The 27,832-nt window shown below is 37.7% G+C and overlaps 1 protein-coding gene across 1 annotated transcript in view; it reads left to right on the forward strand.

The window, feature by feature from the left end:
- The window catches only part of LOC130252166 (uncharacterized), a 306,913-nt gene extending 291,735 nt beyond the window's left edge, over window positions 1-15,178 (forward strand). Inside the window, exons 6-7 of the transcript XR_008840312.1 lie at window positions 13,165-13,243; window positions 13,374-15,178. The gene's annotated coding sequence lies outside the window, so the exon portion shown is untranslated. The remainder of the gene's footprint in view (window positions 1-13,164; window positions 13,244-13,373) is intronic.
- The last annotated feature ends 12,654 nt before the right edge of the window (window positions 15,179-27,832 follow it).

Consider the following 27,832-nt stretch of genomic DNA (forward strand, 5'->3'; position numbering starts at 1 on the left):
TTTGACGGAGAGGGGAATGGGTAAGAAAATAACCTTCTTTGCAGCAACCCCTGTAAGAATGAAAAAAGAAAATGCACAGATAAAATGCTTTGATAGTGCAGGACCTGGGCTAACACCAAGCTGACATTATCATCATCATCAAGGGGAGCTCATCCTGCAGTTGCTGCACAGTACAAAGGAGGTTAGGAAGGATAAATATACCGTATGTTTTCAAATCAATTGCTTAAATTAAATTCCTTTGTATCTCTTCACTTTTTTCTTACCTCTTTTTATCAACCTTTCTTCCATATATGTGTTAGCAGAGGCATGTGTATCTTTTTTTTTCCCCAATAAGGCTTAATTTCAGTGGAGAAGTTATCCCCTGGATGGATTCAGCATTCATAGACTTAATATTCCCATAACTGGTAACAGATTAATTGGAGCCAAAGTGCTTTCTTCCTCATTCTCTCAAACACACAAGTAACAGCACATTTTAAAATTATTTTAAATATTGCCTCTATAAGTTAAGGTCTGAGTTATCCTAACTTTATCTGTGCCCAGAAAAATCCACCCTGGGAACCTCTGGATGAACCAACAGTGACACTTCCATGCTTGTCCCTCTCCTTTGCTTTCTCCTTCTTCTACTTGTTCTGGGATCCAGAGGTCAGTCGAGGAGGAAGGGGAAGATCAGGAGAAGAGAGGCTTTGAGGAAAAGTTGGCTTGTATCTTAATGGATGAAATAGGAGCTGAATTCATTAGGACATTTAGCCTCTACCATATGTGGAATAAAAATCCTTTTTCCCACTCTTTGTATGTCTGAGCTCTTAAAACTGTAATCTACTTCATGTACACATGCAGTGTGTACTGTTAAAAGGATAGACTTTTTTCTTTTTTAACCCTGTTAGATTTGGTTTATATCTTCTCTGCTCAAACATTCCTTTGAAGATTCTGCAATCAATATGAAATTGTTTTCTATTATCTGAAACAATATATATATGAAGTGAGTACAATCTGAGCACAATACATTGTTCTAAACAGCAGCAGCAGTGAAAAAGCAAAGTGTTGTTTACTGCAGCACAATATAAGTGGTTGGTTCCTGTGGTATCCATTCAGCTTGTATCTACTCAAACAGTGTTAAGAACATTTTAGCCAAAAGCAAATTTGAAGGGCCAAACAGGAGTGTAAGAGTGAATAAAAGACATGAGGGAGGGAAGGAGGGAAGAGGAAAGGCTGACAAAAGCTAGAGAAGTGAAGTGATAGATTTATGAAATAGGGAAAGAGCAAAAAAGGCTGACAAGGAAAAGGAAGAGAGTTTTTATATGGATGTTTGGAATATTTTTTGATGCCATGTTTATTTGTAATACACCTCTCTATGCATACACATAGACAGGCTTATACTACACAGAATTGAAAATGATGCAGTGAGTGAATGCTTAAAAATATCAGTTTACATAACTTTTGCTATAAATTTATAGAATGCTAAATTCTTACACAGAGCAAATGAGGTGACACAAAGCCTGTGAGAATTAATTGGAAGGAATTAATGTGGAGCCTATATTTTCTGAGAGATTTTTATTTCAAGATGCCAAATCATTCTCATAATGTAAAGCTCTTCTCCATCACTCCACTCATCCAGGCCTGGTATTTTCCCACTGTTTCACTCTCTTCTCACAGGCTGTTGTTTCCTCTTTGCTTCTGACAGCTAGACCCAGTGGTGCAATCCCATGAACTCCCTTAGAATGCTGGAATGAGAGAATCCATGTTCTTTGCTTTCATAATTATAGAAGCTTGCACTTTATAGGAAGATTTAAAGAGCCCTTTGCACATGCTAGTCATTAATTCAATCCATCAGAAAATAAACATGGATGTGAACTCTATCCTGTTACATTCTGTGGGGATTTTAATTTGGAATATGTTGCTAAAATCTGTTTGCATCTTTGAAATCACAGTGAAAATCCTCTCTCCTGCATAATTGGGAGAACCAGTTATCAATTAATCAAGGAAATAGGTACTTAAGTCATTGCAGCTAATTTTGTGACTTTTGTGAGGTCTGCCCTAATTATGTTCTTTTTGAAGATAGTAAGTACAGCTTATATCAGCCCACAAATCCTGGAAATGCTTTTCATGAAAAATCTCCCATAGATTCTTCGCATTTTTTCGAACAACATGTTTAGAAGCTGCCAGCATTCTAGGAGTTAAATCATATTCTGGTCATCCATAAAGCTTCCACTTATTGTTGTAAAAGGTATGAATACTAATAAATAATGGCTGTAGCCATATGTATGCCTTTGAAACCACAAACCTGTCTGTGTGAATTGGGACTTGGTGCAGAATTTTCTCATAACACGTTGTGCCACCTTCTTTTATCCTCACCTCTGTTAGTGACATTCAGCCAAGATCTAGCTAGGTGGTTTTTGTTAAGTGGTGTGTCTTGCTGTTTATATGGGGGTTGTGGGAGTTTTTAACTGTCCTGCAAAGTGATGATCCCATGGTGGTGGGTCATGGGGATCTTGTTTGTGCAGGGCTGGGAGGAACCACCAGTTGATTTGTGAAACACTCAGGGAAGTTTTTGTTCAGTTGCTAAGACTGCAGAGAGAAAAAGCCCTCCTGGGAAGTTTGGCTTATTTTCATTTTAGCAAGTTTTCATGGCCATGTAAACCATCAGGCAAAATAATGAAAGAAAAAGGAGAGAGTATCTGAAATTTACCTCTTGGAAAGCAATTTAGTTGAACTAATTGTTAATTTAGTGCCAGAACTGAGGTTCAGAGAGCAAAGCAATTTGCCTCCATGTATTCACATAAAATTTTGGGGTTTGAGGATGTAATTTTTTTCTTAATGGATTCATATTCATTAAAATGCCAGTTTAATGAAAGGAGAATTGTAAATAATTATATTATAGCTTTTCAAAGTTTTTTATTAGGTTGCGTCTGTGTCTGAACTAATTGTGATGTCTTTTTTTTGCCTTGCCAATATCTTGCTTTTTGGGTTTACCTAACTATTCCCAGGCTGACTCTTACTCTGTTCTCAACTGAACAAAAACTGCTAGTAAACCAAATATGTCAAGTACATCAGATTTTAAATCTCTTTCTGGATCTATGCTTAATACTCAAGAAAAAGATAGGTATTGTTTCTGAAACTGAATTTAATTTCTTTGCAAAAAATTGGTATTTGAAGCTGCTCTGGATTTGTAGAATTTGGGAATTGGTTAGTGACCAGAGTGAGGTAAACTAAATTTCAAGTTATGATATTGGCATTAACCATGCAGACTGAAGTTCAGAGTAACTTATACAACACAAATATAAAGCCTCTATAAAATGGAATAGGAACTGCATAGTTGCAACTCCAGCACAGTTTTAAAGCTTTATGGCAGTATTTAAAATCAATTTTGCAATCCTTTTTTGCTACAGTTGATCACAGGCTTTTTTTCCTTTTCAAGTTAAGATTGGCTTCAACACTTTCAGGCTTTTCTAGATTCTGGATCATATTTAAATGTAAAAATACATAATTTTTGAAATGCTATGGCTTTAAGAACAGTAAAGGATAGAGGGTGGGAAAGAAAACAAGGCTGTGACCTGGATTAAACATGCCTTTGATAGATGAAGTTTATTTTAGCAGTTTGGGCCTCTCTGGAATGGAGACTAGAGAAATGCACTGGGTTTTTTTCAAAAGGTCCTATTTCCTGCAGCTTCATTCTTTTCTGCTTTCTTCCTGTCATCATCTTTTTGGTCTCAAGAAAGACTACCTGACTTGTTTATGTAAACCTGATGACAGAATTTGGACAAACAGGAAAGTAAGGAAATCACTATGTTCTCAGTTCTAGGAGAAAAGCAAATATATTCCATATTTCAAGCAACATTTGGCTTTAATAATCATTCTACAAAGGGAAGAGACATTGCCCAGACAGAAAGTAGCATTCACGGGGAAAGAATCAGAAAAGTGGAGAAGGTATATTCAATCCTTTGAGATTTACTTTTGCAAAAGTTAGCTTAAATGGAAAACAGACACTACATATTGCTGTATAATTTTTTAATAGTTGTAGCTTAGCCAAATCCCTAAGGTTAAAATGTTTAAAGAAAATAACAACAAAAGAAATAAAATTAAAACAAAATAGTCTCAAGTGCTCTGTAAAACAATCTTGAAGACCATCCAGAAAGCACATCTGTTGTTGGATGATGGAAAAGTACATGATAAACAACCAAAGAGCAGTGCCACTGGCATGGAAGGATGCATTTTCAAATAGTCAAGATAAAGCTGTGAAACACAGAAATACCTTCCTCTCATGTCTGTAGAACTTAATGCTTTAAAGGATAAAACCAAGGAAAAATAGAATCCCTTTCCAGGTGGAGAAAACCAAGGCACAGACACAATTTATTTAAGATTGTGTGTTAGAGCCCTGCCACAGCTGGAAATTAAACCAGAGTGCCCCTGTGCCCAGACTGGTGCCTCATTTGATAGGTCATGTCTCTCCACAGACAGTGGGGCAAAGCTCTGTCCTTTTTTTGTAAATATGTTTACTTTTCTTGGGGATTAGAGAGCTTCTGGAGAGGGAATGCAGAAATGTTTTTCTTTCTGCTATCATGTGCAAAGTTATTAGGGTTGTAGCTGTACTCAGCTGGTACTATCAGTTTAGTATTTTCTAGGTATTTACAAAGAGTCCAATACCTGTTTCAGTTATTTTTGCATAGAGGCAGCAAGATTAGTCTAATGTGTGTGTAGGATGTTTAAACCTGGGAATTCAGCTGGTGGAAAGAGGACCAAAGAGCTGGAATGGCTAATTAGTGTGGATGCCAGTCCCAGCCTGTCTCAGAGGATGGTGATGAGGTGGATGGACACATGGAGGTGGTGTTAACAGCTGGAATGTGCTGAATCCCTCAGGGTAATTCCAATCTGCCCAAGAGGCCAAATCCCTTCAGAGGCTCAGATAAAATAAGCCTACATCAGCTCCTGTACTCCTTAGGACATTCCTTCTTAAACCACTCATGCCAAGCCTTGAGTATTTTGAGTCTTCAGTCAGGACTAGGGGTGTGGCACATGGATGAAGGATGAATCACCCTCTTCATATCTATGATTATTTATATAGGTCAGGTGAGGCTTTAGTGTAAATATCTGAAAAGCAGGCACCTGGATGAAGAGTGTGTAAATATCTGATTAAGATTTTGTATCTTTTAGTAATGTTTATATGCTTTGTTCCTTTCAAAGGACAAGGGGGAGATATTTTTAGCTGGAAATATGGGTTCTCCATTGCAGATAAGCTGCTGCAGAATGACCTGCAGTCCCAGGGAACCTGCCCTGTGAGCATCCCAGTACCTCAATCAGCCCAAGTAAGTTCATGATCAGAGTATGCTGGGGTTACTACCACTGGAGCAAATACATTTTATACATTTATACATTTACATGTCATCGACATGTGAGATATAAACCAATCTTAGGCACCTGATTTTCACCATACTAAGCTGGTGCTTGGTTTTGAACAGGAGGTAGGAGCAAGCTGCATTTCAGTAGCATGTAACTGTTTAATATTCAGACAGGCAGAGTTAACTGGCAAGGCCAGAATGTTGCATGTCAAGGTTTGATTCTCTGCTGTACAATAAGACTTCTAGACAGCTTGCCAAAAATCACAGAGTAATAGAGCCATAAATCTCCTCTAGTCAACAGTTTAGATTTGGAGTGACAATGCCAGGAGTCTGCTAAGTGTTAAGTTTTCTTGTGAGATGCATGGACTCAGCAGCCATTGCCTCCAGTTCTCTCCTTCAGCCAGGCTTCTGTAACTGTGTGTGGGGAGAACATACAAGTAGTCTTTTCCTGACTCTTAATTTGGATTCAACTTATGGACTACCCAACAGGTAGAGAAGGAAGGATATAGATTTAAGCACTTTGTTCCCTGGATCCATTTTTACCTCCTATGAGAGGGTGACAGTGTCTGCCAGCAGTAACTATTTCCCACTTTGAAGCTGTTCCTCTGCATGCACTCACTAGAACAGGACTGGATGCTGGTCTCCTGAGAGAATGCCTTCAGCATTCAGTGGGCAGGCAGAGACTCCTTTTTTCTGCTGCTTCTTTCTTGGTATTGCTGTGCTTTAGACAGAGCTGAACTGGAAAGATGAGGAACAAATGTGAAAGTTGTTGAGGTATATGCAGTGAGCATCTGGAGCAAGGTACCTCTGTGTGCACATCACAGAGGAAATTTGAACACATCAGCCCTGTTGATGGAGACTTAACTCTGCAGGGACTTAATGTACCTATGGATAAGGAAATGTCTGAACCAGAATATAAAGGTTTGTGTACATAAATAAGCAGACCTCAAATTGAGACTCTTTTGTTGTTGTTTTTTCCCCTCCACAGGTGAAATTGTTGGATAAATATATCTCTAAAAGTTGGATTATTTTACTTGGACAAGTCACAATTATATTGTAACTATCTTCTGCCTGTGATCCTACTTGTCTGTTCTTTTGGTACTACTTTTAATGTTTTTCAGGCTTAGTACATCTTCCTGATTCAAAGAATGAAGGTTATGTGGCTGGGAATTTATGCATCTTGTGCCTGCAGAGACCTATGTCTCCAAAATTCCTTGGAAAATATTTACCTTCTACCAGCAGTGATGTGCAAATATTCAGTAGTAATGTATCCTCACATATTAACTGATCCCATGCTGCAAAAAAAAAGTGCTACAGGAAAAATAAAGTAAGAAGGAAACTGTCTGTTAGGATTGGAGGCAAGCAATGATCAGGTTGTATTGCTGTGAGTAATGAGCTGTGTCACCTCGTGCACTGACAACCTGGCCATCCAGGATTTTTAGCATGTTGGTAGGAATTAGTGGCTTTTAATATTTCTCTGTATTTAAAATGAGAAGAGTAATACCTCCATATTCAGTAAAGTTACTCATTCAGGGGATTATGCTGGAGTAAATTGAGATAGCAAGGAAAATGGTCTCAGTCAAATTCTGCTGCTTCATTAGAGAGTTGAGACCAATAAAAAAGGTGAATGAGAATTAGTTAACAGGAAATCCAAAGTTAAATTGCAAATACATATCTTGGAATGAAATTTTTTGTTGTTCTTAAGATCTGTGAATACCTTATTTTCTGTTATTCAGCTGGGGTTTTGTTTCATGAAAAAAGAAAAATTCCTTCTTCAAGAGGATGAAGGAAAGGACTCTGTCATCTCATGAACAATCAAGGCTATGACCCAGAAAACTGCATGTATAGATTTACAGTTTCACTTAGAGATAGAAAATTGGGGATATAAACAGGGATTTATAAATTATTTGATAGAGGAGATGATAGTATTCAAATAATTGCTCAGCACTTGGAAACAAAAAAAAGAAGATATAAAAATTATTTAGCAGAATGAACAGGCAATAAAGTAGATGTGATGGTCCTGAGGTTATGACCCTGGTTTCTGAAGGTCTGAGTTGAATGGGTGATCTATCTAATATGTTTAAACCTGAAAAAGGGAAAACTTGGTGTGTCTTCAATTCTATTGTGGTCTTTAGGTACCATGATAAGCTCTCAGTTTTGTTAGCATGAAGACCACTTAATTTTGTTAGGATATTGCTGTTACTGAGACATAAGTGATGATGGATAATAGCAAAGCAAAAAGGAGCTATATTTGGAACAGCTTTTCACAGTTTCTAGAGCCCTTGCACTTCCCCCCATTGTCCTGTGTCTCTCTGGAGCCTTCAATAACTGAAGGGAAAAGCTGAAGAGCTGCTTATGAGCTACTTCAAAAAGAGCAGCAGTAGAAATCAACAAGCTTAAACTTCCACTAGATAAATGAACTGTTTATAGGTTAAATAATAATGAGATTTTTTTTTTCCTTTAATATTTCCAAATACTGTCAGACACCCTGCCCCTTCCAAAAAAAGCCCAAAAACCAGTATTAGGTTATTCTGCACTGACATCACTTGCATTCTTGTGTTCTGTAATTAGCTTACAAGAAGTTTTATACATAAACATGGAAAATGCCATGATTTATTCTGAACTGACACTACTCCCTGCTCTTACAGAGTTGCCTCAGCTATTCCAGAATAAGGATTTTGGAAAGGGTGAAAAATGACTGTTTGGAGCTATTTCTGATCTCTCTGGACAACAAAAGTTGAAGAATAAAAAGGAAATTAAAAAGGCATCCAGTATGGAATTCTTGGATTTATGCTTTACTGGCAGTGTAGACTTTTCACTCTATGTACAAGTATAAGAGATATGTCAGTGTCAAAAGGAAGGAAATTCCAGCAGACACATCAGTGCAGCTGTGTTTTCAATAAAGTAACAGTTAAAATTGTTTTATTCTATGTTACATTGCATAGGAAATAGGCTTTTAGACAAGGGAAATCCTTACCCAGGACTAGAGCTGTCAAGAAATAGGTTTTGGAGAAATAATTGATTGTAAGGAGAGATATCTGAGACAGGGATTTGCAATACCTAAGAAAAAATGGAAATAATTTTTTACAAAATACTGGAGTTTGTGATGTTATAGACATGCTGAAGTTGAGGGGTCTTTGACAGTATCTACCCTTTGAGGATAAAAAAATCTGAATTTGAATTCAAGACATTAGAAAAATGAGTAAAATTGGGACAAACGAGAAGCTTGTATTTGTCTGAGACAGCATCAGGTAGGAATCTTAAAAGGAGATAATAATAAGGCATCTTTTAAAAGCATAAAACAAATCAATCTTTTAGATTGATTTAGTAGAAAAACAAGTTTGTGGAGATGAAAAAAATAGGAAAAAGGGGGGACAAAAATAAGAGAAACATCTCAAAAGGAGAATAAAAATGGAAAAAAAAAAGGTCAATAGAAACACAGTGTAGAGTGTTATGGATTTGTCAGCAGCAGAGTCAACATGACAGATACAGGCATGGTCATGCCATGCATGACAGTGCCTTCTTCCAGAGGAGAAAGGTTTTAATGCCAGCTGTGAACTGACCTGGCAAATATGCAAATTTCTATGAAAGCAAATAATCTTTTAAAAGAAAGTTGAGTTTCTTAATTGTTTTTGTTTTGCTTTGCTTTGGTTTTTGGTTGGGGTGTTTTGTTATTGCTGGTTTTATTTAGTAAATTTTTATTCCTTTTATGTGTCTAGATCTGGAAATACAACATATCATTAGAAAGGTATAATTAAACCTGTTTCTGGATAATAAAAGTGAGAGTGGGGGTAAATTTTTCAACTGCTCAAACTGCTCCTTTTCAAGTAAATATGTTTATCAAAACAACTGACCCTTTTTGTCTAGAATTGACTCATTACCATTGTTTTAAATACCTTTCCTTGTGCAATGATTTTCTTTAAATCCTGACTTCTGTTTCAATCCTGAGTGAACATCAAGCTAACATGATATGCTTGTTCTCTGCTTGTACTCATCATTCTTTTGCATATCTTAGCTCCAGGCATGAGAGAGAGACCTTATTTACAGAAAGTGCATAGATATTTGATTTTGCAGTCAATATATGTCAATATTAAGACAAGACACCTAAATTCAGTTCTCAGCTATTCAGGTTATAATTCTAATGCCTTAGTTTGAAGTTCTATGCATGTTATTAAAGTAATTTTCTTGACATATTTATTTATGAACAAATTGTTGATGTTCATATTATCTGTAACTGGAGAAATGCAAATTAGTCAGTCAGGAATGGTGGTCAGTTTTGGTTTCAATTATTCAATCCTATTATTTTTATTTGATGGAGATTTAATTCTAACATGCATGTTAGCTATAGCTTGAGAAGCACATCCATATGACAGTCTTACAGCTACACTCTAGCCCCACTATTGTTTGTTTGACCAACATTTGTAATATTACAAGAATATTATGCTTAAGAGCTGCATTTGTAATAATTGAAGTATGTGATGTATAGCTGTGTCTATGGAGCTCTAATTATAGAACAAGCAGAAATGAAAATAATGTATTTTTATTGTCAGTCAGGTGTAGATTCTCCTGAGGAAATGAATCAAAATCCTATTTCAAATTCCCTAATCACCCCAAGACATTTTCCACTCCTTCTCAATCCTCAGGTTTCTGTCTTTGTTTACCCTGGGGAGTGGTGAAGGAGAGAAGTCAGAGAAAGATAAGAAGGGACACTGTCTTCTCAACTGAAGACACTTCAGTGGGATTACCTGAGTAGAATGTAATATTCTGTGAATATAACCTGCAGAGGTGAAAACTGCTTAAGGAGTAAAAGTTCCTGCTGTCACCATTGGTGTCACCTAAAGCATTTCTAGAGAGGGACAGCTTTGATATTTGACTTTGATGCAAAAATACATGAAGGAATTCTATCTGCATTTTGTTTGTTACATCTTTATGTAACCTTGTCAATCTGTGGCTCCGGATGTGCTGCATTTGCTTTTTGCCATGACATGAGATGCAAGTGATTTCAAATTAACTGGTCAATACTACTGCATTAATGTATGAAAAATAACCACACACTTCCTGGATTCTGCAGCCTGCACATCAAGGCTCCATGCCATGGGATAATCAGACCTGCAACTCTTCCTTAAGGTGCACTAGATAAAAAACTGTCAATTCAAAATATTCTTGCCTTAGGGACATGCTCTTGTGGTAAAAGCAAAATGAAACCCCCAACCCCAACAGCCAAAAAACCCTACAACAAAACCCAAACAAGACAATCAGAGCTAGCCAAACATTAAAAAAATATATATATTCATCAGGTTTACAGTCTGAATAAGAACTCATAAGCCATCATAGTGCAGTCTTTGATGCAAACATTAAATTTTGGGCTTGCTTTGGTCTGGGATTTTTTAGATTTTTTTAGAGAGTGGAGATCTTGTATATCTCCCTAAAAGAAGTAGCACCTGATCAACAGCTTTATTATACAAAATTTCTGTATCTGTAGGTTTTAATGCAGTGACATGAGACAGACAGAAATGCAGAGTCCAGTCATTTTTGAGCAGCAGAAACAAATACAGAGGGCAGGATGGAAGCAGGTGGGTGCCACAGCAGAGTTTCTTGACTGTAAAGGTTTTTTATGTATCATCTCTGCTTTGCACAGCAGCTTCAGAGTTGCTGATTTAGGCTACAAGCATGTGAGTTTCCAAACGGGGACAGGGTGAAATGGGGTCAGCTTGGTGTGTTGAGGTGCTGAGTGAATCCCACTGTATCTCCACCCATGGCTAATCCCGTGTCCTGGGCATTTTTCCTGCATGGATCTGGCCTTCACAGTGTGCCTTCAGGAGTTCCCACAGCCTTCTCACCATCCCAACCTCTGTCCAGCCCTATGAGCAATGCAGAAAACTTCTCTGAAACAGCAGGAACTAAATGACCACTCGTTTAAATACCCTCTGTCATCCCAGGGACTGATTCTTTTTACAGACCAGCTCCACTCAAAGCAACAGCATGGATTACATGATTGTAAAATCGGTATAAATGGGATCAGAAACAGATCCATTTTCTCTAATTAGGGAATGTGGTGTGATCTTATTTCACTGTGTACAGCCTCTGTGGCTGTTATTTCAAGTGACAGACATTTGTTTTCCAGCACTTAATTTGCACATAGGATTAATGGTAATGCATCCAAGAATTGATATTGCTAATATGCAGCATTAGCATAACTCTCTCTGTCCCAAGCTTCTGCTGAGAAAAGGATTCCAAAAAAGAGCTCAGACCCAGTGGAATAATGACATTTTCTGTCTTCTATAGTGTAGCAATTCAGCCTGATGAGTGTTGAAAAGAGAGACTATTATTTATTTTTCATGGTAGTGGAAACCATTTTCAATGGATTGCACATTTCTAGCAGGGCACAACATTTGCTCCTCCTGGAAGCAGGAAAATTCTGCAGACAGATTTTTGCCTGTCTTTAGACCCCTGACCAGCTGACTAACTCCCAAGGTTTAATAGCTGGTAGGCATCTGTAGGCAAAAGAGAAAGAAACGAGTTCATCAAGGAACTATATCATGCTTCCAACTTGTGGCAACATGAGTGCCTCTTCACCATCTGTTATTTGTGTGAGGATTTTATTATGTAAATGACGGTACACACTGCACCCTAAACAAAGGAAGATTATATCCCTTACAGTATGGTGCTGCTGCTGTGTCAGCCCTGAAACAAACAATGGAAGCAGCAGAGCCATGGCAGGCAGAATGTCTTGGGTTCTTCTACTTCTCCTCTCAAAAGGGAGCAAATATCTTGATGAATAATTTGGGTGTTGCATGTATTGTGACTCGTAAAGACAGGTAGTCAGTGAAACAGATGAAACTAAATTGAGGTGAGGTTTGCAGGCTTAAAAGAGATTGAAGAGACAATCCTGCAAAACTGTGGAGACTTCTAAACTCTCTGGTGTCAATGAGAGCCAAAAAAAGGAAACTGGGCTCCTAATCATCTGCAATAGACAAAAAGTGTTGGGGGATAGGGTTGGAAGTAAAATCCTGCCCTACATCCTGATTTAAAATTTTCCATTAAATTACCAATTTAAATTGATATGTAATTATCTTAACTGGCATATTTTTGGCAGCTGTAATGAGGAAAAGAAAAAAAGATAAGAAAAAAATCCCTATGCTACACTGGATCAAGTAAAAGCCCATAGGAGTTCTAGCACTGGCCCTTAATCAAAGTCTGCAGAGACACAAAAGCTTTGAGCTAATCTATGCCAAGCCATGTTGGACAGTATGGCACTGCCAAGAGCATCCTTCTGGTGGCATTTAAAGCACCTGGTGCCCTAGGAAAAGAAATCATATCCAAAACTCTAAATCCTGTGTTTTCCTTACACCCACTTACCAACCAACAGGGGTTGCTGTGACAGCAGCACAATGTTACATGGGAAAGAAAACACACCACTATCTTTATTTCATTAGTTTTTTTTTAATGAGTGATACACAAGTAGTAATCTTTGCACACACTCTTCCTTACTGGGTGTTTCATGTGGTTTAATATAATTAAAACACTGCTGCATTTATTGATTTTAGTCAAATATTAATTTGATAATTGGAAAATGTATGCATTAGGGATAAATTTTTGTTCCAGATTAATTTAGGTGTAATTGAAAGCAGTGTCAGAATTGACCAGATTGATGATTTTAGGGTGCTTGGTTGCTTCTATTGCATTGTTTTTGTGTGGTTTCTTACACTTGTCTTTGTCAGCTTTTCCTATCTTAATTATGATTAAGTGTTGAACTTTACAGATGGCCAACTGCTGGTACTGCTGTATTGATCAGTTGGTTTTATTAATGTGTTAAATTTTGTGGTTGCAGCAGGATCATATTTTGTGATAGAACAGCTAATAGCTGGAGAACTCTGCCATGAAAATCCCCAGCAACCCAGCCTCAGCAGGTATTCTTTTTTTTTCAATTTATCTATTATTATTATTATTTATTTATTTATTCATTAACATCTAGCTTCATTAAAGATACCTCTGGAATGTTTCCATGCTAAAGGACAAACCTGTGTTACTTTTTAACAGGTAGCAGTGAAAGAACAGAACGTGTACAGGAAAAATACAGCTACAACTAAAGCCTGGAAGCACAAGTACAACTGGCTTTTTTAATTTTTTTCCCCTTTTTTTCTGAGGTCCTCAAATCAAACCTATACTTTCAGTGAGAACCTGTTGGCATGGGTTTTTTTCAGAATTCTAAATCAATGGCAACAGTAATCTAATTCCTCAAGTCAAACTATTTGTTTCAAGTTTGCAAATGTGAAATAAGCTTGCTTTCATCATTTTAGGTGTCAGAAACAGTTCAAAATAAGTTAGGACATTGATAAATATTTCTGTGTCCTAATCTTTTCCTCTCATAATGCATGTTTAAAATTCAGACATCATTTGAAGATAAATTTTTACATAGATGGCATTCAAAACAGTCTAAAAGATCTTTGTGATGTGGAATGGTACTGAAAATTAGGAAGAAGTGTGAAATATATATAGATTTTTTCATCACACATTTTAGATCACTACTAACTTCCTACACATTTCTGGGCCTGTTCTCCTCTTATTCTCTGAAGAGTGATATTTTCATAAGTGTCATGGATAAAGTTATTAATTTTGTGTCCAATTTACTACCATTTGAAGTTATGCATTCCACAATGTCCTCTGCAGAAAGACTCTTTCCTTATAGCATAAAACTGAATTAAACTGTAACTTTAGAATTTATGTCTTTTATCCAACAAATGTTTTATACATCACATATATACGCATATGATATTGGAAATTATTTTATATTCTGAAATTTAGAAATGATGTTTCAAACAGGAATGCCAATATTCTTTTCCTTGAGATGCAGCATGTTGCATGTAACCATAATTATTCATTCCTATGTAAATGTTTTTTTCCTCTACCAGTTTGTATATATAAACTAATGTGGAGCAGTTACATAATAAACACTCTGCAGGACTGAAGTCTTGGTAACCTTAGAAGCCTGGAAATGACATTATTAATATCCCACACAATATTTTACCCAGTCATCTGTTTTCTGTTTCTCAGTGGGGAAAAGTTTTCTGTTTTTCAGTCGTAGGGGAAGGAGCCCAACATGCTCACAGCTCAAAAACCAGGGAGAAAAACCATCCCACTCTGGCCATGGTCACAGCAATGGGACTTCAGGCCAGGGCAGCTGTGCCCTGCAGCTCAGCAGAGAGGGCACAGCACCAACCATTCCCTGGGAATGAAGGGTTTGCCACAGCCACCAGCACCACTGGGATGCCAGTACACATCTCTGCAGGGTGCTAAGCCCAACCCCAGCTGTCAGAAATGCCTTCCAAGCCCTTTGGTCAAACAACAGGGGGTCTTAGGAGGTGTTAAAAGTATTGGCCAGCCTTCTGGCCTGGGGTTGTGGAACAGCATCTCAGAGGAAAATATTCTGGTCCTGGTTTTTGAACTCCAGGGAAAGTAGAAAATGAAGCTGTGGCTCAGATTTAGTAGTTGGTTATGCTATTTGTACATGCAAAACTCCAGAGAAAAAGGCACCAGCAAAATGCAAACAGAGAGCTGTTAAGGCAAGGCCTTTCCATTCAACGTTTTCTTCCAGAATGCCAAACAATGGTATAACAGCACAACAATTACACAACTTGAAATACTTTTCTATCTTAGTTCCTGTAAATTCAAGCTGACACTCACATCTCACCTAAATTCTGATACATGTCTGCTCTTGATTTACATGAGATTGGTTTTGCAAAACAAATTTTGTTCCTGATTGAGGCTTTATGTTGCTATCTGTTGGTGTTTCTTCTCTTACTCTCTGGTACCTGTTTGCTTTTGTGCTGCTGCCCAGACTCCTCTTTTCCCATGCCACCAATCATTTCAATCTTTATTTTAACACTGACTAACTTATTCTTTCTTTCACAGTGCTTTCTTTTCTTTCTTTCTGTTTTATTAGTGTACAACCTCCAAGGTATCTAGCAGCTCTTGGGATGGATTGAATAGATAGAGCATGGTAGTCTGGATGTCTGAGAATTAATATTATTTGTAGCTGCCAATAGCTTTGAGCATGCCAGTTTGTCATTCAATATTTTTCTTTTTCCTCTCCTCATTTTTAGTAAAACAGATAGAGTTTTCTCCCTTCAGAGCAAAATGCCATGATGTCCACAAGAGCTATATAGATAGAAAATGGTGCTGGTTGCAGCAAAATGGGAAAGCTTTCATCATCAGAACAACACGACCTAAAGGTGTTGGAAACTAAAGGCCAATTACTCCCTGAGGTGTGTGGGGGTCCACTTCCACTGTAATCAGTCTTGTGAGTGTGAAGGCAGAAGAGGACCTTGACTGTCTGTACCTGGACTTTTTCAGGCCATTTTTTTTGTAACCAGAGTTGTTGTGCCATTACTGTGGTTTTCACTAAAGGGATGTTCACTGAGGCATCACACTGATATTTTTGATGTTCCACATTTTTTCAAAGGAACAGATTTATCAACATAGGATTGAAATGTCTAGCTGCTTCAGTATGCAATTGAGATTCCTCATCACTGACATGCAAGGGCATTCATTTTTCACCTACTGGATGTAATGGGAATGAGAGCCCCCACCTGGATTGCTGCATCCAGCCCTGGAGTCCCCAGCACAGCAAGGACAGGGACCTGTTGGAGCCAGCCCAGAGGAGACAACCAGGATAATCAGAGGGATGGAGCAGCTCTGCTGTGAGAAAAGGTTGAGAGAATTGGGATTGTTCAGCCTGGAAAATAGAAATCTCTGGGGTGACCTAAAAGAGCCTGCAAGAAAGACAGAAAAATACTATTTAGGAGGGGCTGGAGTGACAAGACAAGGGAGAATGACAGAGTAGGGTTAGATTAAATATTAGGAGGGGTGATGAGGCCCTGGCACAGTTTGTCCAGAGAATCTGTGGATGCTCCATCCCTGGAAGTGTTCCTGGACAGGCTGGATGGGGCTCTGAGCAGCCTGGTCTGGTGGAAGGTGGCCCTGTCCTCAGCTGGGGGTTTGGAACTGGATGATCTTTGAGTCCCTTCCAACCCAAATCTATCTGTGATTCTACGATTTTCAACAAGTGAAGGCATGTTGAAAAGGAGATGATTTGGCCAAACCTTGTTCCTTTTTCCAAAGAAATTTTGTGGAAAATCTTGTCAGGCTTTCATCTGTGAGTTCTGTAATAAGACAACTCCTTGCAGGTATTTTAAGTCTTTTGGTCTTTCTGCAAAATATATGTTTTAGCAGTGACCGTTGGACCTTTCATGGAGTATGTTCACAAAATCTGAACAGGAATCCTGCTCTGGCTGACACGTGTGACTTATTTGCCTGAGCTGAAGTGGTTCCTGCAGGGCCATGCAGCCAACCAAGCTGATTCCTTGGGCACTGAAAATCTGGCATCACTTGCTAAATATGCTACAGAAAACAATGGCTGAAGCTGTGTAGTTACTCTGCAACATCAATTCTTCTTCTGGGATCTATGGAAAATGGGTGAGTGAGCCCAGTCTGGCTCTTTTGCTGACAGGCCAATTGGAATAATTGGTGTCTCTTTTTGCAGCATTTCTCAGCAAAGAAAAAGCAAGGCTGGAGCTGAAAGGAGGAAAAATCTCTTCATGGAGTGTTTTTATGTCTAGGATCAAGACTTTTTGAAGGATTAAAATCCCAAATAAAAATGAAATATCCAATCAATTATAATAGCTATCAGGAGATAGAGGAAAAATGGAGAGGAGAGGGAAAGGGAAACACTTCCAGGGAAGGTGATGCTGTTTGGAAAAAATGTCTCTTACAGTTTGGCATCTAGCTGTTAACATGCTCTTGCCAACCTGCAAGTTCATTTGAGGTTTATAGCAAGTTACAGGAAGAATAAAAAGTTAATCATGTGCAGAGCCTTGGTGTTGTATTCTTGCCATCAATTTCAATAGCAGTAATAACATACAGACTGCAAAGAGATTAAAGAATGGCACAAGCTGCTTTCTACTTGAGTTTGCAAATGTATTTCCATTGAAAGTTTAATTTGTATGGCTTTCATCCAAATTTGAAGAGATGATGATGTGAGGTCTGAGAACACTATTTATGGGTTGGGTCTGGGGTCAGATTCTTCTATCAGTTTTTACCTGCAATAGACATGGAGAACTTTTCTACCCCTAGCTAAAAAAACAAAGATTTTTTTACTGAAAACAAAGCAATAATTTATTTAGGTTCAAACCCACAAAAAGAAATAAAAGGAAAAGTGGGAGAACTTGAAGATGGTTGCCCAACAGAAGTCTTAACAACATGTTGTAGCCTGTATATTTTTAACAAATCCCAAAAGTTCCTATTAAATATTTTGGGGATTTGAAGCTGAGGAATCTATTGAAATATTGTCTGGGCCTGGATTAGCACTCCAGATTAAAAATTAATTTAATTTTCTTTTTAAGATTTGTAATTTTTTTTTAATTTCTTTCAATTTGTTACTATGAACTTTACTGTCATCAGCTGAGATAAAAGTTCTTAATGCATTGAAAATTATCATTGACACCTACAATGAAGAAATAAGCTTCTCAAAAATAAACCATGTACTAGGAAGGTTCTTTTCAGTGGATTAAACTTTTTCCTTTCTGTTTCTGAAATACTTTTGGGTGGTAATCACTTCCCTTAAAATCTGTACATGTTTTGTCATATATGGCTGCAAACTGGACAGAAGTTTTTTAGTTCTTTGGTCTCACACTACACAAATGGAGTGGTAAATTTTACCCATGGCATATATGTGCCTTCAGCTACATTAGCATCTTTATTAGCATATTAATATGCATTGGAGTTATCCTGATACTTGATCTGAGGTATATAAAGATCTATTATTTTATTTAAAAGACTTAAAATTCAGCAAAAGCTTGCTGTAGGTGAGTGATCCTACTTATTAGAGATGAATTTTAACAACTGTAGTGCACAAATTTCTGCTGTCCTTTGGAGAGCAAAAATAAATTGATTGTAGGAAAAAAAGGTTGTCTTTGCATTTCTTCTTGTCATTTTTTCTTTGTTTGATGTATCAGTTTCTTGCACAATGCTTTCTCCCCTTGTTTATCAAAGTTACTAATGTATGGTCTATTGATGCAGAGCAGTTCTTTAAGCTTAGAGTCAGTACTTGGCTGTCAGAGAGAAAGATGAGAAGCAAAAGTGTGAAGGATTTTCCCAGGGTAAACCAAGACTCACAGCCATGTCTCTAAGTGGAAAACTTAGGCAGGTGTAAAAAGGTGGATTGCAGAAAAGAAGGACAAGGCAATCACTTTTTCTTGGGAGATAATATAATCAGATTAATGTGTTTAAAATAACTATTAAGATTAAAAACTTTGGTTCAACAATTCCCCTATATAAAATAGTGAGGCTTTGCAATTTGTTTGGATTTTGTCTTGCCAACTGGCCTGTAGGTACCAGCATGCTAAGGTTCTAAAAAGAGTTGGTTGATAATTTGAATTTCAACAGGAATGACAAGGGAGAGAGAACATTAAAACTTTGTGGAATAGCTTCTCTTTTTCAGTGTTTTACTCAAAAATTTAAGTCTTGATCTTGATGTTTCTTTCCAGTCCCCAAAGAAAATTTTATACTTCAAGAAGGACCTGAAGGCTCAGTAGTTTAGTAAGAATGTAGGAAGGTCACCATCTTTCTTTAGGTTTATCTCATAAATTTCTGCCTTGTTCTTTAAAATGAGAACAAATGAGAACAAATCTTTAAAATGAGGAGGAAGTTTCTTTCTCTGAGTCTGTGACTTACACACGCAATGGCTTTGCATTCATCTTAACTAGAATTCCATGCCTAGTCAGTTGGTTCCTTGGTGCCTGTCTGGTTATGTTCCTGTCCTGAGGGAAGGCTGTGGGTTCCTTGTAGCTCCAGCAATGCAGGTAGGAATATTAGAGGTATGATTTCACTTATTTGAAGTCACCAAAAATGCTGGAAGAAGAGGTCCTTGCCAAATAGATAGGCTGTTTAATTCTGTTTATTTTCTCTCCTAGAAATGCTGTAAACATGTCTTTAAAAGAAGCAATTGTTATGGAGCTGGAAAAACATAGAGTGCAGATTGTCTGGTTCTTGACTGATAGTTAAATATGAAGTGAGCTGCAGTGACAGTGGTGGGAAAGCTGAGTTTCAGAAGTAAAACACACTTGACTACTGTTCCAGTGGTAGAGAAATGCCTGCATTTTTCTCATAAATTCCTAGGGGGAAATAAAGCATCTTGTGCACGCTCTCCTCAGTTTAAATTTATACAACAAAATTTGCAAAACTAAATAAATTAGAAAAGAATATTTCTATGCTATTATGTTGCCATGACAGTATTGCTCCTGATATATACTTGATTATTATAGTCATAATACTGTGCAGTGCTATATATTTATGTATTATGCATATTCATTTTTTCTACATTGACTATGTGGAATAATTCAACTTTTGTATTTTATTTTGCTAAAAGATATACCTGTTTTTTATCTATTGATGGATGTACATGCAATTTATACATTGAAAATACTAAAACTATTTATTTATGATTTTTAACTTCTGCTGAAACCACAGAGTAATGATGCAATGTAAAGAGTAATATCCCTGCACTTCCTAAGGCCTTAGCTGGCAGAGTTGTCAAATTAAACTGGAACATTTTGTAAGTGTATCTTTAATAAATACATATGTCTGCCATGCTTCCCTACTCAGTCTTATAAATCAGACTCTATCTAGCTGTCAGACACTCTCAACCTGGTTGTCCTAATCTGTCAAGTAAAAATTATAGCATCTAGGCTCCCATCCTTCTCTGAAAATATTTATTTATACCAGTGACATGTCAAGGACACACCATTTTTTGAATTTATTTTTTTCCTCAGCAACAAAACCATTAACAGCTGGCTCAAGTCCCTGCCAGGAGGGCAGTGGTTAATACATAAAGGGAATTTATAATGTAGGAATGCCCCAGCCAAACAAAATAAATGCTGCATAGCATTAAAAAAAAATTTAAAAAAATCTTGCTACATGCCAGATATGGAGCATTCAGCCTTGTTTTACTCAGAGTACAATAGTAATTTTATGCCATTTTTCATCCACACCCCCATTCATCTACAGATGAGCCTCCACTCCTCTGTTGCAAAGAGGTTGTCTCTAAGTTTGTGTCTCTGCAGTGTCTGGTAATTAACCATTACAATTCTAATGACATGTCAGACATGCCATAAACTATTGCTGTAGCTTGAGAGAAGGATTTAAGCAAGCCACAGACAGTAACAAAGCTGTTGGTTATTCTGCCTCCATCAGCTCTCCCTGAACAGAGAGTACAACACCAGAAGTTGAGAGCTGGGGGAGATGGAAGTGTAGGAAAAGAAGGAAGGAATCCTTGGTATTTTTAAAAGAATAAGTATCTTTATTCCATATGCTTGAACAGATGTTAAAGAACATTGCTTGTCACTTGTCTTTTTTTGGAAATTTTAGACTGCACTCTACTTGAAATAATTATTGAACCTCACCTGCCTTCAGTCTAAGACAGGAAAAAAAGAAACCTTAACTCTTTGAACTTTTTTTCCCATATAATTAAAGGACAAAAGTTTATTTCAAATTTGCAGCTCATTCTAGCAATCCTAACAACACGTCTTAATTTTTCTTTAAATTTTTATCTCTGAGTAAATTCTCAATATGTTTTTTGTTGTTTTTTTAAAGTGTAATAGATTAACCTTTATTTTGAGCCCATGTATTCATGTTATCTATTTTCTGTGATCTGAATTGTTTTGACTAAAGGATTGCATTGTCTCATAAAATAAGCAAACACACTTTCCTCCCTTTTTGCTGTACTAAAATAGAGATGCTTGCCAGTTGCTCAAAATAAACTTGTAAAAATCTATAGATAAAAAAGTTGGATTCCAGTTTGACATAGCATGTGAAGTTACTGAAGTTTCAGACTTCTTACTCTGGATATTCTGGAGGAAGTATTGCCAAGAGAGAAGAAGACCTTCTCCAGAAATCAGGAGGTCTGTTCTTTCATGAGCCAGGGATGAGCAGGACAGGACACAACATGAGGGACATGAGTGTTGGGACATTCTCTGGAAATTGCTGTAGCTTGGCTTGATCACTGTGTGAAGCATGGCCACAACTCTGCTTTCTCCAGGACTAATTGCTGAAGGAACTGCTTTAGGAAGAAGGGTGATACTTTCTCAATATTATGATTGCTGCCTCAGTGCCAGCAGTGAGTGGAACTGGAGTCAATGTGCTGCACATGGGAAAACAGTGGGAATAGCCTGGGGGAGAAGCACGCTGCCTTGCAATCATGAAAAGGAGTTAATAGCTTTGGAATTCCCCCAGGTGTATGACAGGGAACTGTACTCATCACAAATGAAATCTTTCATCAGTGGCATTTAACTAGTTATCTCCTTCTCTGACAGGCTGTCTTGTTTAACAGAAAATAGAGTCCTTTTTTTTAAACTCCATTATAGTTTTTTAGTAATATTGTTTATAATGAGCTTTTGGAGAATTATTTGGAAATATGATAGGTGAAGTGAAAAAAATCATTCTGAAGGCAAAGTGTTTTTAAAAACCAGAGCCCAGAAACTATATAATGAAGGTTGGTTTGGCTTCCCTAGTGTGGGTAACTTTTTAACTGATATAGCTGTTTGTTTGCTTTTCCTAAAAGCCCCAGGCTAGTTCAAGCATAACCATTCAATTTAAGCAGAGTCTGATGAAGAGCAGTCCTATGGACTGTGCTGGACTGTGATGGATGTTCACTGTGATCCTTCCTGCCCTTGAGATCTGTGTGTATCTGAACGAGCCACAGACAGCACATGAGAGTTTGAATCCAGATAATTAAATGACTGAAGTGCTTGTAGGTACAAAGCAGCAAAAATATGGATGCAAGTCTAAGAGATGTGGGAGAAAAGCAGTGCTGTATCTTCAATCTCTCAAGACAAAAGTTTGAGAAATTTAATAAAAATTATGAGTGACTGATAAGAGGAAGAAACCCTGGCTTTTAATCTGATGGAATCAGCATGAAAAACAACAGCAACAGCAATGAAGTTTGGATGACTTTTATGTTTAGAAAATGACAGATAAGATAAAAGCCAATTTCTTTCTTAAAATCTGGATAGTAGCAAAGCTTTAAAGTACTTTAATTTAAAATGGTATAGGTCAAATGTTACTTGATTTGTCCCCGAGTGTGAACTTTCTTTAAAATTTTACAAGGAAACACATGAAAAGTGGGCTGAAGAAAGGCTTATTGTAGATCCAGACATATAAGGAAGCAAGAAGAGAATGTTCAGCTTGGGGAATTCTACTGTTTTTCTTGTGGTAACAGCATTCCTCCTTTGGTTTTAAGAAATCTAATCCCTTTTTGTTATACTCTTATAAATGTGTGGTAATAGTAACTTTAAAGGGCTCTATATGGATTTACACTCTTGAACCTTGTTTCATGCAAGTATTTTTGCCAAATAAACCATTGATGTTCTTACATAGAATTAACTTAGTGATTAAATTGAAGGTATTACTTGCAGAAAATTCACCATTAACCTTCTCTAGAAAAGGGTGCAGTTCTTAAATACACACAGTGAATTAATCATGAGCTTGTTTCCCTGAACAAAAGCAGTATTTAAAAGAGTTTATTGTGAAAGAAGTTTTATCATCCATAATGAAGTGTTATAAAAGTCCTGAATGATTTCAAGTGACTAACCCCACATTAGGCCCAGGGAAATGTGTGCTTGGAACAGCTAGAAGTAAGTACAGAGGGGCTGATATAAAGCATGTTGAAGTCAATGACTTTTTTCCATTGTCTGCAGTGGACACAAGGTTGTTCAACTTCATGGTACGGAAAAAATTTCTTTCATGGAACACACATGCACAAAGAAACAGGACTTGTTCTCTAAGTACATGTGATAACTTCCTGATGGTTTTTAATGAGAAACATGTGTGCAGTGTGAAGTGAGCACATTGAATTACACAGCTTTTTGTGGGGAATTAGTCACTTTTGCAGGGGAATCAATATCTAATAATAGGAGCTGATCAGCAGTGCTTCAGTTCATTTGAACATGCCAAAAAGGTGCTGTGAGATATGAGCTTTCATTGGTTTTCTGACTCTTTAAACCTAGGGACTGAGGGAGTTAGACTGTCTCAGAATCAAGCATTGAATTTATGTCTTATTTTTCTAAATTGGGAAATGGGACAGTGAAAAGCATTTCTGTATAGTTAATGCATATTCCTTCAGCTGCTGACAGAGCAGAAAAGAAAATTAAATGGTTGCAACCTGCATAAGTCTTAAGCAATGAGAAAGGTCTCTAGCAAACTCATGACTGCATATAATAAAATATTAAAATTCACTAGATTTTGTGTCCTGATGAATTGTTTATTCCTCCAGACTATAAATTCCATCATGGAGATCAACATCAGTAAGATAAATAATTGTCAAAGAAAGAAAGAACAGAAAGAATTTCAACATTTAATAGTCACTTCTTAGGTATAATGATTGTTTTAAGCATTTTCTTTTTGATGGACAGAACCCATGCTTTACCATAGCATGTTATCCACAAGGGGAGCATCTTTTAACAACCAGCTAATCCTCCAGCTCCTTTTAATAAATTATTGAAAAACTGCTGTTGCAATTTTCCTCTTACACAGATTGCAGTTGTCCAAAAGGTTTTTAAAAATGTATATCTAGAACAACAAGTCCTAAATACAAATATATTTGTGTTAATAATAATCTTGCATATATCTACAGCTAATGAAAAGTGTTGTTTAAAATAGAGACATTTCTGTCCAAACAATTACTGTCTGTATATGTTGGATTTTTTTATATGAGAGTCTTTGAAGCCCACACTGAATTCTCCCATTTAGTTTTAAGTGTCTTTGCCATTTTATTAACAGGCTTTGGAGTCACTTTGACTGGAGCACTGACTTTGGCTGTGCTAGAGTTAATTTTCTCCATAGTAGCTATGTTTTGGATTTCTGCTGAAAGCAGTGTTGGTGACACAGAGATGTTTAAGCTGTTTCTGAGCAGTGCTTGCACAGAGCAAAAGCCTTTTCTGCTTCTCACTGAGGAGGCTGTGGGTGTGCAAGAAGCTGGGCAGGGACACAGCTGGGACAAAGGGATATGTCACCCCACTTGTGCTCAGCAGTGAAAGTTTTGGGAAAAAAGAAAAGGGGAAGTTTGGAGTGATGGCATTTGTCTTTCTGAGTCACCACTATATGTTATGAAGCCCTGCTTTCCTGGAGATGGGAATGGGAATGGTGACGTGCTTTCCTTGTTTTGCTTTGCTTACAGATGTGGCTTCTGCTTTTCCTCTGTTTAACTCAGCCTCAAACCACAACACCTGGCCACAGCACAGCCCTTGAGGCTCTCTGGTATGGATGTGTTCTCACTTGATCAGCATGACAGGCTGACTCTGGGTCATGACACACAGTGGAAGAAAGAAACAAACTCTGATAAGTTTTGTAGAGAAGCAGCCAAGGGGTACAACATATTTTCTCCTGAACAGTATAACTAATAATCAGCTGCTATTTCAGGATATTTATTATTATGATGAAGCAAAATGAATAAGTTAGAAGAAAAAGGAAGAGAGTGCAAGTGTACTAAGCAAGAAAAAGCAAAAGAAAGCAAAAGGCAACAGTGAATTTGAAATAGGGTGAAGAAAAAAACACATTCTTTCCTCTCTTGTATTGCTTCTCTTACAGCATTTAAACAATCCCATAGTATGACCTTCTTTTACAATGAATCTTACAAATTGAGAGGATTTGCTTTTAATTCTTCTAGATGGTGTGAGAGAAGAGTACCAACTTTAGTGCTTCATTTCCTGACCCTATAAACACTCATGGATTTTGCTTACTTTCAAGAGTGAAGGGCCAGTGACACGCAGAGGGACTACTCAGAGGCTTAAATGTAAGCAGGTATGTAAGTGCTTGTGGAACTGGGGCTTTTTGTATTTATTGACTGACAGGTTCATTGCCCTACAGGGAGTACTTCACAAGAGTACTTGCAGTGACTCTTTTCCTCTTGGAAAGCTCACTTTTGGTCTAGCCCCAGTTACAGCTCCACAGATTTTCTCTGTGGGAAGAGCTGGAGCAGTGCCACCAAAGGTAACTCTGGGCAGGGCTGTTGGATCAGCTGTGTGCTGGCTGAGGGCTGCAGGGACAGATTCCTTGTGCTGGCAGAATGTGTGTTGCATGTATTGCATGGCATCCACAGCCCATCCTGAAATACACTCCTGTCTGTGTTGGGAGAGGAGCTTCTGGGACAGCTTTGGAGACACCTGACAGAAGAGAAATATGAGAATGGGTTAGAGTAGATGATGCTGGTAATTGCACTGTTCATAGCTCTTTGGGGAGAGTATTTGGGGCTACAAGAATTGCCCCAGGCTGAGCTTTGCAGCAAGGCTGAGCTGCATACTGGGTCTAGTGGGATCTCCACCACCACAACCCCTTCTACAGAGCTACAGAGCCACATTTTCTGGCTTTAGGCTGATACAAGTGAGGAAGGAAACACATCCTGGTTTTTACACAGGATTTGCCTGTGTGATCTGTAGAAAAATCCCAGATTTCTTCTTAGGATTACTTTTGAGGGGATTTCCCCTCTTTTTTGTGAAATCAGAATTTGTCCTCTTTTTAATAACTCCTAGAAGGCCACCTTCACACTCTGCTCCAAGTGACATGCATTAAAAGTCCTGTCATTTATTAAATTTGCATGTACATTTCCTCTTATTAATATTATGCCATTAGTCCAGTTACTATCATTGATGGAATTTACTAATCCATTGAATTCTGTTCCTGAACTTCTTTGGAGAACAAATTACTCTATGAAAGACATCAGTAATTAAAATTAATGAAGACTTAAACAATTCTGATTTATAGAAGATGGTGTTGTGTTTCTCTTTGATAAAAATTTAAAATCAGATGGTCTATGAGAAATTGTATGCTAAATAGGCTTCTCTTATGATCTGCTGTTTGATCTTTTGGCATGAATATTTGTGTTAAATTGTACATTCACCTTGTAAAGTTCATTTTTTCCTAACTGCATTAGAGTGATATTAGAAATGTTCCCATTAAAATAACACCTTTTTATTATAGAATGGCCTGCTAATATAGCTACAGCAAAATATTGTCAACCTTTCCATTATAAATATAAATCTCTATTTTCAGGGACTTCAAACTCTGCTATAAATACTCTTTCTAGGCTAACATTTGGCATGTAAAACTGCATCCAAACAAAAAAAGCTATTTATTATTAAATTGCATTAGCCATTTGAATACATCTTAAAGCAGACAAAGTAGAAAAAGTAGCATGAGGGGTTTTTGTTGTCTTTTTTTTTTTTTTTTTTTTTTTTTTTTTTTTCACTCTGGTATTTTCCTAGAGTATAGAAGCTGGGAAGAGAGGAAGGCTGGAGGGCTGGGTAGTGTTTCCTGCTGGTGCCAAGTCACTTCTCTTCACTGTCTGGTTCTGCTCAGGCCAGGCTAAGTTCAAGGGGTGCTTTTTCTTTGAGTTTTTTTGGTTTGGAGGCTTTTTCAACCATTGGATTTCTGGTTTAGCTTCCCAAGGCACATTAATGTCATACTTGAAAAACTACCTCTGACACCCTGTCAAATTTTTCTTATGAAATGGAAAGTGATTAAGTCCCCTCTGCTCCCATGAGTTCCTCAAAGATCTGAACCCTGAACCTAAGTGTGTGTGAGGTCCTTACTGGGAAAGCTTGAGATGGGATAGGCTTGACATCAGTCTAGTAGGACTGCCCAAGCTCACCATGTCCTTTGGCCATACCCAGTGCTGACATGTAACACCTTTCTGAACATTAGTGCAGTTTTCTCACTCCTTTTTGGTTTTTGTTTTTTTTTTTTTCAAAAGTGGTTTCAGACATATTTCAGGTTGGTTTCATGACCATTTTAGACTGCCCTGGGTAGCAGCTCTTGCTGAAAGCAGTTACTTGTGTCACTTGTCCTTCCTGTCCTGGCAGCTTCTGCAGTTCCTGTGTTTGCATAGTCCAGCAGACCCAGAACTATGCATGGGTGTGAGTTGGGTTTGGGACAGACAAGCTCCATTTCCATCACATCAAGTGGCCCCAAAGGGATGATGCTCATGCTCAGCAAAGCACTGGAAAAGTCAGACTGTCCCCCTCTCACCTGTCCTGGCTTATTTCACAGGAAACAATGAAACTGTAGAATAGGATGCTTAAAAATTCACTGAAAACCTTCCACAGAGTGACTGCCATTCCTTGCAGACTGCTTTAAAGGATTTTCCAAAGTTTTTGTTCCCTTGGAGTGTCTATAGGAATAAAATTCCTTGAGATCCAGGTGTCCATAGGAAAAAAAAAGCCCCATCACCAGGACAACATTGAGCAAATTGCAAATCTTCAGTCTAGGAGCAGCAAAGGCTTGATAGCAATGGGTCTGCCTGTGTGTGACAGCCCTGCAGACAGCCTTGGTCAGCCAAAAGTCTGTGCATGAGCATCTGGAGGAGAGGGAATGAGCAGGTGCTGCTCACTCATAGCCTGGGAACACATGAGCTGAGAGGAGACCAGGAGCAGCCAAACCAACCCCTCAGACTG

This window comes from Oenanthe melanoleuca, chromosome 1 (genome assembly GCF_029582105.1).
Source record: "Oenanthe melanoleuca isolate GR-GAL-2019-014 chromosome 1, OMel1.0, whole genome shotgun sequence".
Classification (NCBI taxonomy): Eukaryota; Metazoa; Chordata; class Aves; order Passeriformes; family Muscicapidae; genus Oenanthe; species Oenanthe melanoleuca.